Source organism: Dasypus novemcinctus, chromosome 11 (assembly GCF_030445035.2).
Source record: "Dasypus novemcinctus isolate mDasNov1 chromosome 11, mDasNov1.1.hap2, whole genome shotgun sequence".
Taxonomy (NCBI): Eukaryota; Metazoa; Chordata; class Mammalia; order Cingulata; family Dasypodidae; genus Dasypus; species Dasypus novemcinctus.
In genome coordinates this window covers 116,916,419-116,924,489 of record NC_080683.1, presented here as the reverse complement: position 1 = coordinate 116,924,489, position 8,071 = coordinate 116,916,419, and positions in this window count along the sequence as shown.

Sequence of the window (8,071 nt, the reverse complement as noted above, 5' to 3'; positions counted from 1 at the left end):
CCCCCCACCCTTAACCACAATCTGGAATAACCTCTAAGGAATCACCGGGCACCAGGGAGCACAGCTTGGAAACCACAACTCTGAAAGATAAACTCCCAACTCCCTGCCCGGCAAGCGAGGGCCCTCAACATCTGCCCCCACCTGCCAGCTCCAGCTCCTCCCACCCTTCCCTCAGGGACGCCATGCACTGGGGCTTCGCCTCCAGCATGGCAGCCACGAGCCACGCAGGGCGATTCAAATTTAAGTTAACTAAGTTAAATGAGCTGCCAAAAGGTGGAAACCCCTCCAGCAGCCATCTATCCATCAGTAGATGAATGGAGAAACAAAACGTGGTGTGTGCATACAAAGAAATGTTATTCCGACATGAAGGGAGTGAAGTTCTGACACGGGCTGCAACGCGGATGAACCTCCAAGACATCATGTCGTGTGATCCAAGCCAGACACAAAAGGGTGAATATTGTAGGATTCTGGTTACACGAAATGTTTAGAATACGCCAATTGACAGAGACAGAAAGAAGGTTAGAAGTTACCAGAAGCTGCAGGGAGGGAGGGCGCAATGGGGAATCATTGCTTAATGCGTACAGAGTTTCTGTTTGGGGTGATGAAAAAGTGTGCGTGGTGTATTACTTACGTGCAATAAAAGCCACCCCTGTGAGGGGCCCAGTTCTGTGATTTTTGACAAATCTAGGTTTGACTGCAAAGCATCTGAAGGAATCTTTGCAGTGATGGAAGTACACTGTAACTTTTTTTTAAAGATTTTTTTAAAAATTTATTTCTCTCCCCTTCCCCCTCCCCCCCCATCCCAGTTGTCTGCTCTGTGTCCATTCGCTGTGTGTTCTTCTGTGTCCACTGCTATTCTTGTCAGCGGCACAGGGGATCTGTGTCTCTTTTTGTTGCGTCATCTTGCTGTGTCAACTCTCCGTGTGTGTGCGGCGCCACTCCTGGGCAGGCTGCACTTTTTTTGCTCTCAGTGGTTCTCTTTACAGGATGCACTCCTTGCGCGTGGGGCTCTCCTATGCAGGGGGCACACCTTGCACGCGGCAGCACTGCGCGTGGGCCAGCTCATCACACGGGTCAGGAGGCCCTGGGTTTGAACCCTGGACCTCCCATGTGGTAGACGGATGCTCTATCCATTCAGCCAAATCCACTTCCCAATACACTAACTTGATTTGGGTGGCCATCACATGACCAATAGTTACATGGTGATGGTGCCACTGTGTTGAGAATGGAATTCACACACCGGGGGTATGGTTAAATGGAAAATGATATGTTACATGTTAGCACAATTTTAAAAAGTAAATAAAGTTAAAAATGCAGCTCCTCAATCACACGAGCCACATTTCACGTGCCCAATAGCCACACGTGGTCAGTGGTCACCCCAATGGACAGCTCAGATAGAGGACGTTTCCCACATCATCGAAAGTCTTTTGGGACAGTGCTACTCTGAAGACACCAAACTAATCACAGTCCTCACAACCCACAAGGTTTCCCACAGGCAAGAGCCTTTGCCACAGTGTTCTCCCTATTTGGAAACTCCTCCTCTCTGGTGTCTATTTGGCAAATGCCCACCCCCTCTTGGAGATTCTGCCCCCCCTTTGGAGCCCCTCCCCTTCCACACTCCTGCCCAATCAGGGCCGGCCTGGATGCTGTTTGATAGTTTCCTCTCTGGTGGCCTTTAGCCTGAATATCTTTTAATAGAGCAATTCTATCATGGTTTGTAATTGTGGGCTTGGCTGTGTGTATTCTTCATTAGGCTGTAAACAGAGATATGTTCATTCATTTTTATAGCTGACACAACCAATAAATATCTGTGAAATTGATGAGTGAATTGACAAAGGACGACACGTAATCAGATCGTTGCATATTTCAAGTCTGGGTGAACCTGGCCGTGAGGATGGAAATGATGGGTGTAGCCAGCAGAACCTTGACCCCCAGACACGTGCACACCCTCATCCCTGGAATGTGGGACGACGTGACCTGACACAGCAAAAGGGACTTTGCAGATGGGCTTATGTTAAAGAGCCTGGAATAGGAAGATTTTCTCGAATTATCTGGATAAGCCAGCGGCAGTTCGAAGCTGGGTGGACCGGGAAGACCATGTCCTTGGAGCTAAGCCCTCCCTGTGCCTGTGAATCCACTGTAGATGGGACCCTTCACTAGGTCATTCCAGTTGTGCACGACCCAAGGTGGGTCTCAAACCTTTTACTGGAGTCCTTTACAGACAGAGGAATGAAAGCTTCAGGCGCAGAAGAAAAGCTGCAGAACAGAGAAGCCTCAAGGGGCTGAGAGACTGGTCCCGGAGGCTGGCGGATAGAAGCAGAGTAGCTCGGAGGCCCGGAAAGAGGCTCCCGAGAGGCTGAAGGGGAGGAAGCCCAGAGGGGAGGGGAGAGGGGAGCCATGTGCCTGATCACCCCCCGCTGAGCGTGGGGAAGAAGTAAGCCTGGAGGAGAAGGCCAGGACTGGCCGAGCCACCCTTATGCCCTGCAACGTGCCTGATGGCCCACAGCTGCCACTTGGTGAGACGGCAGCGCCTGAGGACGCCTTGACTTGGAGTCTGCTACAGCCTCAGAACTCTAAGCTTTCAACCGAATAAATTCCCATTATAAAAGCCAGCTCGCTTCAGGTATATCGCTCCCAGCAGCTTTCGCCACCTAAAACAGGGCGCGATATAACCACGAGGGTCCTCAAATATGAAAGAGATCAGAGTGATGCAGTGTGAGGACTCAGCCCACAGCTGCTGGCTCGGGATGGAAAGTAGCCGCGAGCCAGGGAATGTGGTCAGCCTCTAGAAGCTGGAAAAGGCAGGAAATGGACTCTCCCCGGAAGCTCCAGGGGGATTGCAGACCCACCGACTCCTTGATTTTAGCCCACGGAGACCTCAGGCCTCAGACATCCGACCTATGGAAGAGTTCGATTTGTGCTGTTTAAAGCTTATTACTCTGTTAGAGTACGTCTTGGTTTCTTAGAGCTGCTATAACAAAGTACCACAAACTTGGCGTCTTCAACAACAGAAATTTACTGCCTCACAGTCCTGGAGGCTAGAGGTCCGGGATCTAGGCTGACAGGGGAGAATCCATTCCACGCCTCCCCTCCGGCCTCAGTGGGTGGCAGCAAGCCAGGGCCTTCCGTGGCTTGTGGGGACATACTCAGTCCCAGCCTCTGTCTTGTGGCCATCTCCTTCTCTCTGTCTCTTACTGACTGTGTCCAAATTTCCTCTCCTTATAAGAACACCAGCCGTATTTGATTAAGGATCCACCCTAATCCACTTTCATCTCACCTTTTTTTTTCAATATTATCTTTTTTTTAAAGATACATAAATTACACAAAATGTTACATTAAAAAATATAAGATGTTCCCATATATCGCACTCCCCGCCTTCCCTTTCCCCCACATCAACAACCTCTTTCATGTGTGGCACATTGATTGCATTTGAAGACTACATTTTGGAGCACTGCTACACAGCATGGATTATAGTTTACGTTGTAGTTTACACTCTCTCAGTCCATTTAGCAGGTTATGGCAGGATATATAATGTCATGCATCTGTCCCTGCAATATCATTCAGGGCAACTCCAAGTCCCAAAAATGTCCCCATATCACACCTCTTCTTTCTCTCCCTGCCCTCAGCAACTCCCTTGGCCACTGTCTCCATATCAATGATACAGTTTCTTCCATTGCTAGAGTCACAATAATTCTATAATAGAATACCAGTAAGTCCACTCTAATCCATATTTTATTCCTCCATCCTGAGGACCCTGGGATGGCGATGTCCACTCCACCTCTAAATTGAGAGGGGGCTTAGATACCACGTGGCTGATGGATGGGATTCTCCTGCTTGCAGTTGTAGACATTGAGCCTCTTTGGTGCCAAGGGATTACTACCAAGCACCAGCTGGTGATGCAACTAGAAAAAGACCTTAAATAAGAGGGAAAATGGTAAAGAGACTTCAAAATTAGTTGGGAAGTCATGAGAAAGGTTACACTTATGCATGTCTCAGCAGGATCTCAGAGACAGCCAAAGTAGACACAACTCCAGGTATGGGTGCTCCTGAGGGCTACAGAGTCACCCAGGTCCTACGGTCACGACAGATGACTCTGGAGTTCAGTGCCTTGCCAGTGGGCGCTACTTTGGAGCTTGTGCTCCTGAGTGTGATGAACTCAGATGTGACCTCTCTACACATGTCTCTTCTGTCACTTTTACTGAACCTGTGGTTGGCACTGGGGTTGGTGTATGCTCAGGAGACTTGAATCTCCGGACTGTCCATGTGCCAACTGGGTCCTGAGCCTCAGCGGAGTTGTAGCGCCTACTCTCTTGTTCGCTGGACTTATCCACTTTGGTCTTGTCTTAACTAATCACAGCTTCAAAGATCCTATTTCCAAAGGATGTCACATTCATGGGACTAGGGGTTAGGACTTGACCATGTCTTTTTTGGGGGGTACAATTCAATCCATAGCAAGCAACCCAAGGAAAAGATATGGTGAAGTTAGGAGAGGAAGAGTACAGAAAGAAAATAAGTTTTAACTAGGGAAGTTTTCCACCCTGAAGTCCTGGGAATCCACAAAAGGTGGAGTTCCCATGGAAGTGAAGCAGGGGCATCGTCACTGACCCCAAGCAGAGGCGATGTGTCCTGGACATTGGCTTTGGGTTGGGAAACATTGTCAGGTGCGGGACCCTGGAGCTGTGGATTTTAGCACAGGAGGGACATTCTCTAGAGAGGCCCAATGGTGCTCACACCTGATCTGGACTTAACCTCTTTGAGGACAAAGAGAAGGCTCAAATACTTCTTTATTTTAAATGTCTAGTCCGTTACATTAATTAAATATGTTCCATGTGTGTACAAAAGACACTGAATGAATGAACAAGTACAGTGGAAATTTGATTTTGCTGCAGTGTGAACAGTAGTAGGTGGCATTATAACTACATCTACACTCACAAAAGAGAACTTTTTATCCAGAGAAACTGTAAACACTATGAGACTTAGTTTTCTAGATGTTAAAGGAAATGCCATACAACGGGATGGCTTAAACAATGGGAATTTATTGGCTTACGGTTTTGAGGCTTTAAGTCTGAAATCAAGCTGTCAGCAAGGCAATGCTTTCTCCTCCAAAGAGTGTGGCATTCTGTGACTGGCTGCTAGCAATCCTTGGCTTTTCTGGCACATGGCAATGCTCATGGCAGTGTCTTCTCCTTTTTCTTCCAGGTCTGGCTGCTCTCCAAGGCTTCTCTTTCCATGTGCAATTCCCTTTGCATACAAGGACTTCAGCCCTATTGGGTTAAAGCCCACCCTCGTTCAGTTTGGCCTCACTTTAATAACATCTTCTTTTTTTTCCAAAGATTTATTTATTCATTTATTTCTCTCCCCTTCCCCCCCCCACCCTGGTTATCTGTTCTCTGTGTCTATTTTCTGCGTCTTCTTTGTCCGCTTCTGTTGTTGTAAGCGCCACGGGAATCTGTTTCTCTTTTTGTTGCGTCATCTTGTTGTGTCAGCTCCCCGTGTGTGCGGCGCCATTCCTGGGCAGGCTGCGCTTTCTTTCGCGCTGGGTGGTTCTCCTTACGGGGCACACTCCTTGTGTGTGGGGCTCCCCTACGCGGGGGACACCCCTGCGTGGCACGGCACTCCTTGTGCGCATCAGCACTGCGCATGGGCCAGCTCCACACGGGTCAGGAGGCCCGGGGTTTGAACCGTGGACCTCCCATGTGGTAGACGGACGCCCTAACCACGGGGCCAACTCCGCCACCTAATAACATCTTCAAAGGTCCTATTTACAGATGGGTTCACACCCACAGGACTGGGATTTGGGACTTGAACATGCCTTTTGTGGGGGACATGATTCAGTCCTCAACATTATATCCTTTGCAATCAGGTTTTCAATAGGAATTGAATCATTTTCAATGATTTTTTTAAAAAAATGAAAAGCACTTATCCAACAAATATCTCATGTTTCAGAAAACCCTGGCCCCAGCCTAGGAGTGGGGACAGAATTATGGAGCAGTGAACCCAATAAAGAGTCAAAGGGGCTTGGCACAAGTTGGGGGGGTGGCAGCAGAAGGCCACCACGGCTACCCCTGCCCTGCCGTCGGGAGCAAGGGTCACTAGAGGGGACCATGGTCAAGCAGAGTCTTGAAGGATGACGGGGCAGGTAAGGAAGGTGGGGGAGAGTGGGGCCGGTATGGAAAGGCCAGTGGCATTTATCAGCCAGGACCTGCCCCGGGGCCTGTGGGGTCCAGGAGATGGCAGTAATTCCACACTGCAGGGTCCAAATGTAACAAGGGAGAAGTTTGGAGAGAGCAGCAAAAGACCAGGCCCCAGAGTAAGGTGAGGGGCAAGTGCAGAGGGCCCTACAATCCCACAATCGGGACCCAGCCGGGGGGGTGGTAGGGAAGCAGTGCTATTCAACCGCAGCTGAGAAAGATCCCTGTGATTGATAATCATGCCCCAGAGAGAAGGCTGAGGGGGCGGGGGATAGAGGCGGAGACCTGCCAATGTAAAAAATTCACAGTGTGGGGGGAGGGAGCCCCGTGCTGGAGACGCTAAGGGACTTCAGTGGCTTAGGGAGGGGGACAGGGACGTTTCTGCCTGAATGTCAGGAGGGAGGTCTGCTGCTGAGATAGAAAGGCCCTGCAAGGGACCAGGGTGTCCCCCAAAACGTGCCCCATGGGCACTGGAATGTCTGTGTCTGGCGCTCAGCAGAGAGGCTTGGCTCAGAGTTCTAGATGGGCAAGTTGCCCAAAAAGGGCATCATTGGAGCTACACTCAGCATGTGGAAGGGGCAGTCCTAGTGCCATCCGACGCCTTTGCCCAGACCCACAAACACACCCTGTGCTCAGGACCAGGCGTGCCAGCCTGGCGGGATAAAACACAATGCCCTGGTAGGAAGGGGACGGCCAGACATTCCTGCCCTGTTGTCCCCAGCACATGTAAACATTCACTGGAGACAGCCTGACTCGGGTGGGCACACGGTGTCACCCCTGCCCACTCCCCGGTGGGCTATCTGTCCCTGGAGGAGGCGCGGGTTCCTCCTCCACGACACACAAGCACAGGAGACGGTGCCGTGCACGGAACATCTCAGTTCCCTGCTGGTGCTGAAGTTGACCTTGCTCTATCTCTTCTCTGTGTGCGTACAACATTGTCCCCTCCAGGGACACCCATATCGGAGTGGGCTTAATGTGGGCTATGGGTGGGGAGCTGTTCATCTCTTCATAGATAACCTGAGCTGTAGGTGTCCTGAGCTGTGCGTGTGGGACAGTGAGAACTGCAGCCCTGCCCTTGGTAACCATGGCCACAACTCCAGTCCAGTTATAAACTTTATTCTGGAAAAATGCAAACCAAATGTGCTAAAAGCTTATCTAGAATGTATGAAGTCTATGCTAAAAGCTTACCCAGGATGTGGAAGATATATGCTAATTCAAGCTTATTGAGCACTGAAACAAAGGACCATTTGGCCCTTCCTCTGTATTAAAAGAACTCAAAAATCGTGTTTGGGGCTCAGATTTTGCATGAGAAACTCCGAGCTTGGCTGGTCATAAATAAATCCTTTTTCCTTCCCAAAATTAGTCCTGAGTCCTGGCCTATCTATACACAAATAATTGAACCTCCCTCAGCTTCCACAACCGGTGACATCTCTGCAGGCGCCTCTCCGTGTGACCTGCGCAGCGTCACTGCAGCTATCCATCGTGAATAGCCTCCCACATCCGGGACTGCAGGGAGCCTGGCATTCAGCAGGAACGTTGTTCTTTACAACCACCCTGCACGGGGGAGTTGTGATCGCATCTTACAGCTGAAAACTCTAGTACTGAGAGAGAAGACCTGCCTTAAATTACCCAGGCCACAGAGCGCCCCAGTGGTGGGGCGGGACTCGAGTCTAGAACGCCTGATGCTACGATGTCATCCCTGAATACAAGACCAAATTTTCTCATGAGGACGACAATCATCACTATTATTAAAGACGTATATTCTTTGCTTTTTAAATTCATTAAAAATACTAAGAAACCATGCAATGGGAGTAAGAAACATCTCCAGAGAGCACAGAAAATGAAAAAGTATATGGCCAATAAGAGAAATAAAAGAAGAA